This window comes from Netta rufina (genome assembly GCF_964035555.1).
Source record: "Netta rufina genome assembly, chromosome: 8".
In the NCBI taxonomy this organism is placed as follows: domain Eukaryota; kingdom Metazoa; phylum Chordata; class Aves; order Anseriformes; family Anatidae; genus Netta; species Netta rufina.
Window position 1 is genome coordinate 15,606,743 of NC_140131.1, and position 12,939 is coordinate 15,619,681.

A 12,939-nucleotide genomic window follows, 5' to 3' on the forward strand; every position below is an offset into this window, starting at 1 on the left:
ATGCTTGGTTGGTCAGTTTACTTGGATACTTTGGCTCAGTTTCTTTCTCTGAAAAATGGGGAATACAATGTCTGTGTTCCCTGTGCTCTTGGGTTGATGTAACAGTGCTTTTAATATAGTAGGTACTAGACTCAAGACTGCACATAAACCATGAAATTTTATGTTCATGTCCTTTCACTGGCTGAAAGAGGGCTCTCAAACCCAATCCCAAAATGCGTAATATTTCTGTGCCAGAGGAGGACTCACTAGTCAGTGGCTGCCTTATGGGAAAAGCACACATGATCTTTATAAAGCAGGTAAATAAGTGGTCCCAAAGCATGTGCAAATGACCTTCTCTAACCAGTTTCAGTTCCAGCAACTATAAGCTCAGCACAAGTTGTGGAGGGAGACTGTTCACATAATTTCCTCTTCAGAAAGAAAAGCAGTGAGAAAGTGGCAAATTAGGAGGTTTTTCTTCAGGGACAAGGGACGGAGATGGTACACAGGGCAGTTCAACCCAGTCCAGAGAAAGATTCACTGGGACAAGGCTACTGAACGTGCAGGACAAAATTTACAAGAATGTTTTTGTCAGGTGTTGCAACAAAACTTAGTGGATTTGTTTGAACGTCTCATTATATATACAGGTGCAGCTCTACACACCCACACATGCTGCATTTATTTCAGTGTGTGATCATATAAATACCTGCAGGTGCAACACTGAAGAGATACCCGTGCTGAGGCATGAATATGGAGTTCCACATCTGTATTTACTGCCTTGTTCACACAATGAACTAGTGCAGTCAGTGGGTTCTCTTCCCACCTCCCACATGCACTTTAAAACTTCATTTTGAAGGTAATTTAATCCTGCTAAATGCATTTAATAGATGGATGTCAAGGTATAGAATCAAAATCCATGAAGGTGAAGGAGTATGGAACAGCCATCACTTTGCTGTACTGCACATATATGTACAAAATTAGAAAGAAACTAATTTCAGATAAAGAAGGCCACATCAGGTTAATGTATGGTCATAAACCCATAAAACTGGAATTTAATGTGCCTTCTGAGGCACCTAAAACTTCTGTTGGCCTTCAGTACAGTGGCTGGTTTCTCTTTCCTGGCACACAGAGAGATGTTTCCTTGTCTGTAATACTGTCAGATAGTCCGTAATACATAGGGTGCAAATCATGTCTGCTGCAGAAACCATGGTTTTGAAATCATTGACTTGTGTGCATGTAAAAATCTCAGTTGTGGTATTGCACTTATGCAGCTGGTTGCATTCAATATCCATCTGATGCTAACTACCTGGTTACAAAGGCCTTCCTCACAGTGTCAGAAATGTGGAACAGCTAAAGGCTATAAACTGGGGACATTATTTTGCATGTAATGGTTGCCTGCAGAGGCTCAAGGTTCTGAAAGTTTCTTACTTTTTATAAGGCCTTCAGTGAGAACTTTTGTTTTGTGGAGAGAAAAATAAAACTAAAAGTTCCTTTGAACATTTCAGCAGCCTTTCATAGCATTAGCTGTGAAAGTAATGGTGTCACATTCCTAACAAGGATGTATGGGAACTGTGTTTTAGGAGTCCCTGCTGCTTTCCTTGTGGAAACTCTTTCAGGATGCTTTGGGATTATTTGGTTGCACCACGATTTCATAGGGATCTTCTCTGTTATCTTCTGTCCAGTACATTCCTTTGACGACCTAGGGAGAAAACATGGAACTGGAGAGCATTCAGGGAAACCCTGTTCACATCTCTGTATAGCTAAAAACTACATGACAGAAAATGTGGAGGAACCATAGTGCTCAAAAGTCAGTTAAGCAAAAACTTTAATAAATGGTGCTGTCCAGGCAAAGGAATGACGAGAATGTCATCAGTGGAGACTACATAGGAAGCAAAAGAGTAAAAAAAGTAATTTTTTTGTTTCTGATATGAATGCCACAGTCCAGAGGGACCAGAACTGCCATCTATGACTCATGATAGTGAATGTGCTCTGTGCAGTGCCATGCAGAAAGGGACCAGAAACAGCGGAGAGTGGAAGAAAACACCGTGCTAATGAAGAGTTTCGTCCGGGCAAATTTAGCTCCCTGAGAATTAGCCTGGGTATCTCTCCATGACACACTTATTTTAGAATCACAGCATGTTGCAGTTATTAGACTCTGGCAGGCTCCTAGGTAGGAACTGTGTCCAAGAGCCTTTATTTCATCTGCTCCAATTGAGAAGAGTGTGGCAGTTTCTTTTGGTTGAGACTTTGCTATAACGATCTGAGCTTTAGTCACTGTGAGGCTAGCCCACTGCAAAGCATTCAGCTGGTGTTACAACCAGCGACAACTGAGCTCCGAAAGTGAGTGCAGACTGTGTCTATCTACTTATTAAGTAATGGGGCATGTGGAGAGCCCATTACCCAGTAATTGGTGCTAGCTGCCAGTTAGCATTCAGCAGGACTTATAGCATTTGTATAGCCCTTACAGTCCAGAGCGGCCTGGGATTGTTCTTGCCTTATTTGCTGCAACTGTAATCAGATGGTGGCTCTCTGCTTTGCAGATCTACCAAAATCAGACTGAAAGACACGTGGAAGTACAGAATCTCCCCAAAGAGCTCAGCCAGAGGGACGCATGAGTCCACGGCTTTGTGGTAAGGCTGTACTCCAGTGACCCTTTTGCTTTTGTTGGCTTGCAGGTTTCTTCCCCCTCCCCGAGAGAGGAAAATGATGGACTTAGTGGTAGGTGACACAAACGTCTGCCTGATCGTGTAAAACCTTAAGCAGGTCTTTAATGATGAGATCCTCGGGTATTTTCTGACCTCACGGATCACACAAGCAGCGCTTAGTTGAGGGCAGCCCAGAGACACGGAGATGGGGAAAGGACTGCGTAGGCAGGTACACATAAATATAGCTGTGTAAGGTATGTGTCGCTTGCAGCTTTGACTTGGGGAAACCTTTTGTGCTCTGGCTACTAACTACTGCCATCAGCCCCCAAATTGCTGTCAGACGGCAGGAGTGCTTCCAGGCAGGTGCAGGCAGGGAGCACTCGGCCCCGGCACAGGCCGGGAGAAGAAGGGGCTCCCCTCACCGCCATAGCACCGTTCCTTAAACAATACAGCACCGGGCCCAGAGGCCGGACACGGTGCTAAATGTACGCGAAGGGCTCTGAAGTTAACGCCGGGCTCCGGCGGAGCCCCTGGCTCGGGCAGGCCTGGGGCCGGGCAGCGGCCCCGTCAGCCGGCGGCCCTGCGCCAGGCGGCGGCAGCGGGCGCGGTTCGCGGCGGAGCCCGGCAGGTGGCGGCCTTGATCGCCGAGTGAGGGAGGGCGGGCGGGCGGGCCCGAGAAACACATCGCCCCCCGCCCCCCTTAATTTGGGAAGTATTATAGCCGAAGTGTTTTCGGCTTATTATTATGCATGAGTAAGAATTCCATGAATGTGTAACATTTTCGGCTGTATTTCCCTCTTTTATAACATCATTTAAATTCCTCATTAATAATTTAGAAATGTGCTGGATTTTAATCACTTTTCTCATCACTACGACATCCGAGGCAGAGCGCTCCCCGTTACCTGAAGGTGACATGGAGGCATCGCCCGCCGGGAGAGGGGCTGCCGGAGAGGCCAAGTCCTCCCTGCCCGGCTGGAGGGACTTGCCCCCGTTAATTAAATAGCCCTGGTGTACAAAACCTGAGGTTTGAGCAGGTCACTGTTAATAAAAAAATTTTAAATAGGGATTTTTATTTATTTTTTTTTGGCATCTGACTTTAATTATGGTGGTATTTGTTTGATAGCTTGTTACTGTAAATAAAAGAGATAAAAGCAGCCCTTCACTCGAGTAGCTCTAGAGCTGTGAAATATGTACCTAATTAAAACTATTGGTGTAAGAGGCTAATAAAGTACATGTGCCTACTAGATGTCTTATTCTAATGAATCTCGGCTAATTTGCTTTGAGTGATGAATTTCGGTGTTAGTAGTAAGGGCTGAATAATTATAAAATTTATCACGAGGTGCGGGGACTTGTGGAGGACCAACGGGGCTTGGGGAGGGAGTAAGGGAGAAGAGGGAAGGGCTGTGGGCCATGGGCCTGGCCCCAGTGGGTGTGGAGGAGCAGGGCCAAACTCCAACATGAGTCACGGGCCCCAGCACCCAGCCTGGGCCTGGGGTGGCCAGGAGAGCCCATGTGAGGTGTTTGTGTGAGGACATGAGAGCTGTGGCGAGGGTGGTCCTCCCAACAAGCTCCCTCATTTTCCTTGTTTTTCTCCTGGCACTGATGAGAAATGGGCTGTAGCATACACTCCTCAAGACTCCAAAACCAAGAGCAGACGGGTTATCTAAAGCACTTCAGATAGAGCTTTGGTCTTGCGCCAGCAGCTAATCAAAGTCTTAATTCTGAAAAATACAAAGGCTGGGCTTTCCAAGCATCATCCCTCTGGTTTCTGCCAGAGATGGACAGACGGCACTTCTCAAAACGTTTTTTGCCCCACGTACTCCTAGCACCATGTGGACTGTGGGGCTGCCTGTGGGCAACAGCGTGAGTTGTGCTGGCCTTTGCTGGGTGACATCCAGCTGAATGTGCGGGCTGGCGGTTGGCCTGCTTCGTTCAGGCCTGCGGGCAGACACCCTCAGACCCTTGTACTGGACAACCTGCAATGAAGTCAGACAAGAGAACGTCGTGCGTTGACAGCCCGGCCCTGAGAATAGATCTGCCCGTTGGAGCAGTACGGGCTTGTTGGCAGAAAGGATATATTCTGAGAGAACCTGGATAATAATAAAGGGGCTGGTTAAGCAGAGAAAGAGCCTGCAGAGTAGCACATATTTTTATTGCTTTTTTGCAATAGAGTAGAGAAAACATCCCAAGGCTAAATGTCTATTGTAGGCTTTCCTGTAGTCCCCAACGACGAGTATTTAAACACTCACACGTGCACCTGTTCCCACAGCTTCTTCCACTTAACAGCAGGGCGGGAAGGTGGTGGGGCTGCCATGCTGGCATGCCCAGCCTTAACCTGGGGCCGGTGCAAATCTGCAGGGCCCTAACCTCACGTTTCCTCACCCCATGTGTCATACCAGGGGTTTATTTACAACCAAGCCATCTGGGCTTTGCTGTCTATCCGAGTCTGACCTGATGAGTTAAAATTACTTGCTGAAAGTGTGTGGTAGTTGCAGCTGTTGAAAGCACTCTGGCAATTTCTGATATGCACATGAATTTGGAGGTTTTTTTACAAGTGCTACATCTGCATTTTTTTCTGCAGAAAGAAATTTTCACTATTGCTAATACCAGCTGCATAGACAGGTGGAGCTTGTTATTTTCCTCACAAAATCTACCTTTTCATAGGGAAAAGATCATTTTTCATGGTTGTACAATGTATTGGTGTGGTTGATTGAGAGTAAGGTTGAGGAGAACTAGACTGCTTTTCTCTTTGCCACTGACTCACTCTTTGACTTTAGGAAAGTCTCTGTCATCCTGGGAAGCTTATTTCTCTATTTGTAAAAAGGCAATGATGGCTAAATCAAAGGACTCAGTCATAAATATCATAGAATGGCTTGGGTTGGAAGGGACCTTGAAGATTATCTAGTTCCAAAAGTATCCAGAAGTAGCTTCAAAATTCCAGATGGAAGCATTGAGTATTGTCACAAAAGCGGGGTCCATTGTGCTTTCTTAGAGACCTACAACAGCCTGTTTTCTTCTACTGAGAGAATTCTTTCCGCGTTGCTCAATCAATGATCATTTTAATATATTTTTCTGCCTCTCAGTTACATCTCAAATATTTGTGTCTGTGCAATTTTCATGGTCTCATATCTTGTCTCTTTCTGTATAAAATGTATGTTGTCAGCTTGAGGAAACACTTTTCCTTTCACCTTCTTTGTAATTACCAAAAATAGTTTTAACCTATTAAAGCATTTTTGAGCTGTCGATGTGGTACGGTATTAAAACCTTGTTATTCCACAGCAGACCCTCCTGTGCATTGTTTACCTTCTGATAACATTTCTAATAAGAAGCCAAATGCAAGCGGAATGAGAGGGTTACTTGCACTGTTTGGTCCAATGTGACCTTGCACAATAAAATATATGCAAAAATAAATGACACCCCTGAATATCTAAGAGAGAGAGAAAAAGAAATGTAATCGGTTTGTTTCTGCTGGCTTTTCTTCTAGGAAGAAAACCCATCTGTTTGTGTATTCTGCATGGACATTATTAATGCTATGATCTGGGACCTGACAGCAGGGGTTCCTGTGTCTGTGTGAACATCTTTTGATTCTAACGTGACTCCACCAAGAGATCCCTGCATAGAGGACTACCCCATTTTAGAGGACGGTATGCTATGTCCCTTGGCAAGGCCTAGATGTGAGGTGCTCTGAACTAGAGTTACAGATAGAACAAGAGCTTAATTAAGAGCTAAGCTGAGTTACTATAACAAAGCCTGAGGCTGCAAGGAAACTTTCCACCCAAAGTACATTTCCTAAATGTTGATAGCAGATGACTCTCCCATCCCATAGCCTGGGGATGTGCTGACTTTCCACTCTCAGTGTTACTTGTTCTCAAATCGCAGGACTTCTGATTTTTGGTTTTTGAATGAGCTTGATCTGATAAGCTAAGATAAACACACTTTTAAAATAAAGTGTAAAGATCATTAATAACTCTGTTGCTCAGATTCACAGTCATGGTTAATATAAATTCCTTTTTCCTTTGGCACCTAAGCAAAATATAGCCTAGATTAATTCTTCTGGTGGTAGATAAGGAGGAGTGTAATCAGAGGGGACCAGTAGTGCTATTTGAATGACATGTCTTGCAATCTGCTTTTTTACTGAATGATGAGTTAATGTTCCAAAAGCATTTTCTCTTTTTCTGTACCCCACCTCTATTCACTAGCTTTATTCTGCTTTTTTCCCACCTTTACCTCAACCTTCTCTATGATGCCAAAGATACCTTGGTATAGGTAGTCCCATTTCAGAGATTCCCTGCTCACAGAACATCTGTCTGTTTTCAGTACTTTGCACAAACAGAAAAACAGCTTGGGATCTGTTGTGCTGTTGCCTGGATGAGTGTAGAGTTGGTTTGGATTAGTCCAGCGGAAGGGAGCTGTTTATGAATGGACTCAGCCCACAGATGCATGAGGTCTGAGAATGATAAGTGCAAGACTTCATCTCTCTGGGTCAATAGTCTTTGGGACAAGGCAAAGAGGAGACAGAAGTTGAGGAGTCGCTGCTGTTTTGGCGTCTCTATTTCAGGTCACAGTCCTGTCAGGTCAACAAAAGTCATGCAATGTGAATGGTGCCAGAAATCACTTGATGTTTGTGCATGAATATTTATCCTCAGTCTTTTTACTATCAACTTCATTTTGCATTCTGATGAACTCATCATTACACACCTTCTTTGAAGCCCCCAAAGGCCCTTTGTTTTGTAGTACACCAGGCAGTGAGCCAAACGTAGGTCTGTAGATGCATTTCTGTCACCTTCTTCTTGGAGCTTTCTTCCAGGAGGTCATCTGTGTTTGGACTGGAGTCCCTCCTTACTGTGGGGAGGGGTGGATAAAGCCCTTACAGCTGTGCAGTGGTGACCCCAGACATTGTCCTGGGGCATGTCCCAGGGCAGCTGCCTGGGCTGTTGTGTTGCTTACAGCAGCATATGCATTGACTGCTCGTCAGTGGGATGGTATGGATCGTGCTCGACTCCTGACCTTTGTCTCACACCCTTGTTCTAGACCCTGGTGCAAGCTGGTGTGCTGGACTGCCTTTCCCTCCTCCCTTTAGCTCATACATAGTTGTTTGGCACACATCCAAACTGAATGCAGTATGGAGGAAAAGGTCTGCAGTTCCCAGAGTGTATATACACATGTGGTCAAATCCCCAGCTCATTAAATTAGTATGTGGAGTGGAGACCAGCTACTGATTTATGTTTTCATCTATGCAAGGTAAATTGGATTGAAACTTCACACTGTTTAAAAAGCAGAGCTGAGATTCTTGCTTACATTTGAGTTCTAAATTAGAAAGCACATGACTACGCTTCATGGACCTGAAAGAGCTGGGTCTGAGTTAATATGATGCTTATACCATTGATTTCACTGGAGCCTTTTGTATCAGAAACCACATGTACACAGCCCCACATTGTGAAGCGAGATTAATTTAGCTGTTGGAAAATTATGTGCTGTATAAGAATGTTCTGTGAATGAGCTGGATTGCAAATTCTGCTTCTTACTATTTGCAGTGCAAGGCACCAGTAACATGAACAGGGTACTTACTGGTTTCAGCTGAACTTTGCAGAAATGTGAATGACAGGCACCCAAAGTAAGGAGATAGATGGTGGAGAACTAAACAGTGTGAGGCCTACTGTGTCAGATATTAAAATCCTGAATCTAAATGGTAACATAGATATAAAAGTAATTGCAAAGATTTTAGGACTGCAGTCCCTCTAAGAGCACAGAAGGGGTGGCATCTCTTACAAAAAGTTGATCTGTGATTATTCTCAGCTATAATTACAGGGAGCACCACAGAGAGGGTTACTAAGAATATTTCTGTGCTCCAGTTTAAGAGGTTATTTTAACGTTTCTCAAATGTATCCGCTTTTAGAGCCAAAATTCTTGTTCCCTCTCTTTCAGTTGTTACGGCAATAGTTGAAGGAGAGCAACCTTCCTGTGATGTACCTACCCTGGAGAACAGAAGCACTCTGGCTCATAGAGGTAAATTACCTGTATGCAAGCTCAGTTTTTGATGCACTTCCTAACAGTACAAATTCACTCAGTGCAAGTCCCTAAAGGAACATGGGAAGTAGGCTGTTACCCTGAAGTGAAAGCCACTGTATATTGTCCTAGTGATCCCTTATGAGCAATTGCACTTCAACTTTACTCACTTTTATGTTGGTAAAATTTTTGATTACTTGGCATTTGCAAATGCTGGATATATGAAGCTTAAATAGCATAGATTACAGTTTTCTACTGGACCAGAGACAGTAAAACCATGAGCCTCTTCTGTTGTGGTTCCTGCTACTTATTAACCAACCAGTAACTGTTATTTCTCCCAAGTACACAGCCGTACTTCTGCAGAAATTATCCTTGCACCAGTACCAAAGATATTAAAAGTTCTCCTTACTCATAGCAATGAGATGCAGAAAGATCAACTTTTCTTGAACTCAGTGTTGCTGATAACTTTTACTTTTTGACATTTGCATTCTTCCATGTGTCTGGATCAGTTCCAGTCTTACATGTTCATGTGTTCTCCTAGACCAAACAACTTTCCGCCTCAGTGCCTAGCCACCAATTACTAGCTGAAAATTGTACATTTTGCTGCTTGCCTGGTCCCTCCCCATATCTCTGCCATCAGAGGAGGCCAAGCAAGCATTCCCTAATGCACTACAAGTAAAGCCAGCCTGGTTAGCTCATATCCATGTTCATCACCAGGTGAAACGAATCTGGCTGACTTAGCTTGAAAGAGATTAGGAGGCACTTTGTGATCCCTCTCACCAATGGAACAGTATGTTGGGTACCTGGAAGGCAACAACAAACACTATAGACAGAGCTGTCACTTCCCAAAAGAGCTTCTCCGTGGCCTCAGATTTTCTCACCACTCCCATCCTTGAACCCAGTCTTGTACTCCTGAACTTTCATGGTTTTTTCTACATATATTGCCTTTATTTTTACCTTAGTGGCCACAACTAAAGATGTATTTTGACATCTTAAATGAGTCTTCTCTGTTCAGCTTGGCCTGCCTGTCTTTATTAATTAAACTAGTGTCTTCATATCAGGTTCCTTCAGCTCAGCTCTTTCTGTTTCAGCTCTTGCTTTCCATTTGCCTTCATTATACCCTGCCATCCTTGAACTGCACTGAACTCTTCCTCATTTCACATCTTCCTGTACAATATTTGGATCTGCTATGTCTCTGCCTAAATTTATCACGACTGATGCAAAATCTTCTTTGACACAGATCCAGGAGTAAGGGGACAGACAGGCGTCTCCTCTATTTGTCACATTCATTTGTCCTCTAACATAAAATCAACTGAAAATGAAGGACATTCTCTTTTGTGACCATAACTTTACATTCTTCTTTTTCCTGCTAGTTTTGCTTCTGGGATACATTTTAATATGTCATCATCCATGGAAACTGCACTGTTTATATTTGCAGCTTTTCAATATGCTTGGAGTCGGTGTTTTCCAGGTGAACAGTGTATTAAGATTTAATCTGAACCTAGTCAGATAATATTGACCCACAATGAAAAAGCTGTATGAATGAGATAGTAGCAGACAGCTTAAAGTGCTGAGTGCCATGTGCTGACTGAAAAATGATACCCCAGAAGTTTGGTAGTGGAGAGCAGATGGGACATTTATGAATGGAAAAGCTTCTTGATTATTTAAATATTATGATTCTATTTTAAAAACTTTCTCCATTTGTTCAAGTTTTGCCAGGCTTTGCCTGCTGCAGTAGTGTGTACAGCAGGGAGCTTCCAGAAGCTTCTCGCCCCTCTGTAAGCTGCCATGACTTGTTACTAACTTCAAGGCTGTTTTGCTGGAGTAGACTTCCCCAAAATGAGAACAAATAAGAACTGAGCCCTAGACTTCAGCTTCCTGATGCTCCTCTCTATGCCCATTTCAGCCGTACTTCCCACCGTTCAGTGTCAGCAGTCATCAGGAAACATGTTTTTTGTTTCCCAAATCAGGGTCTCCTGAAACAAATCCCTAGGTATTACAGTACTGCTGCAGCTTGCAAGCCGCATTGTGTTAGGGCCACAAACAATGAGTTGGACATTGCCCAAAGTAGCTTTTAGTCCAGGTCATGGATGTGAAGGATAGACAAGGGAAGCTGTTTCCGCATATATCTGAGTTGCTTGGGTTAAGTGTAATGAATTATTCTAGCAAACATATTCCAAATCTTCCCCATCAGTTTTTTTACAAGTTCCAAATTTAGATGTTGCTCTAAATGAAAAGGAACAATTCAAATGCCTTTCTGAATGCATTTGAAATGAAATAAGTTACTGTAATTTCGCTGGCAAGCCAGCTCTTTGGAGGGGGCAAAAGTTGCAAATGGAAAAACAAACAAACAAATGAGTGAGTAACTGTGGGAGGTGATGCCAGAATCAGAAACAAGGCTGGATAGGAGGAAAGGAAAGGGGTGGGAAAGGCTCTTGTTTGCCCTGGGACAATCTGTAGAAAACAAAACAAAATGTGGGAGAGAGTTGAACAGAAAAAAAAAAGAAACAAAACAAAACAAAACAAAAAAAAAACACTCTCTTGGTCTTGTTCTTGCTCTTCTTCTGCTGCTGCTTTTATTTATGTATTTATTTATTTTTTAATCCAGACAACCATGCTACCAGGACCCATGATGTTGCTTTTAAAGAGGACCTCAAAGACTTTGAGAAGTAAAACAGAAGTTTCCATCTTCATTGTTCAGATTCTTCCTTTAGAGGAGTTTCTGCAGCTACAGGACTAGGAGGTAAGTCTCCTGGTCTCGACTGTAAGGAGGAAAAATGAATGAGATTGCCAGATGCATGGAGTCCGCAGTCAGTGAGCTGAGAAAAGCATGACTTCAAGCTACCTTTCTGCTTTCCAAATCGTGTACTGGTGAGAAATTAAAACCTAGTTTAGGTCAGCCTGCAGGTATAGAGTGTGCTTCACCTCCCTTGAACTGAGGATGGGAAGTAAAGGAAGGAGTGCTGCAGAGCTGCTGGTTCTCAGCTCTCCAAAGACTTCCTGCTAAGGGGAATCTTCAGTTGTCCATTTAGGGTAGTATTAGAGCTGCACCGAACTGCTGAGGCATGCAAAGAAGCTGCAGATGGAGCTGGGAGTACAGCTCCGTGCTTCTCTGTTGAGCCACCCAGTTACAGCAAATGCCTGCTAGAGGTGGGTACTAAGGCTGCTGGTAATGGCTAGAGGCAGAGCAGGGGGTCTGGTTTTAATAAAAAGGTAGTTTACGAACAGCATTTTTCTTATTTTAATGATAAAATGGATATGAAACAGTTACACTCCAGGCCCTTATTTTTCAGTGCTATTATTTTTTTAGAACACTGAAAACAAAATAAGCAGAAGGAGGGGAAAAAAAAAGGAAAAAGAAAACCCTTCAGACAACAATCACCTTTTGAGTTAAATTCTCATGCTTGGTCTTAGCCCAGAGGGATTTGTCTTGAGTGAAGTTTGAAGAAAATCCTTTCAGCAGTTTCTGAGTTATTTAAATGTAACCATGGAGGTTTGGATTCAGATGCTTTTTTGCACTTGTATAACTCAAAAATAGCTTTGCTTTAAAACTTCTAAATTAACCCTCCTTAACTTTTCAACTTGTCTCCTATCCTACTGTACGGCTTATAAAATTTTAAAGCTAATAGTATAACAAACTCAAATAATGATACTGCAGATGTTCAAATGAATCTTGGGAGGAATAAATTATAGGAGTCACAGTAGGTTGTTTCTGAAGAAAGAGCGGCTGCATGCTTTAAACTATGTGCTCTTGCTGGTCTGAAATAGGCACAATCTTTTCTACTATTAAAAAGCATAAGTAGTTTGGGTGTGGATTTTAATACTTGGTTAGACACAAGAAATTAAACACCTAAGTCCTGTTCCTTTGTTACCTCCTGACAGCAGTGCTTCAGACTTGTCAGAACGGTCTCTGAAGTTCTATTGTTTTCTTTCTAACACAGTCCTGATCAACGGGACACTTAAATGCCTCCTAAATATTTACGGACTTCAAAGTCACTGAAATGCTCCGTGATTGTCCTACTGTTATCATTTTATTGCCAGAAGATTGAGGCAATGTGAGGAGAAGTGATTTGGTCTGCCATGGCTTTTTCCCTTTTCCCTTTTGTTCTTCCAATCCTCCTGTTGCTTTCTTATGTTTCTTCCTCTTTGTCTTCTTTCCAGTGTTTCTGCCTTACTTACTAGTCCTGTCCTCTCTGTCTCCTATCTCTCTTTCAAACATCTTTCTCCATTTATTCTTCTCTAACAATTGCACTGAAGAGGGCCCATGAAAGAGGGAAATGATTTTTTACTTTGGCAGCAGCTTTTTACTTTT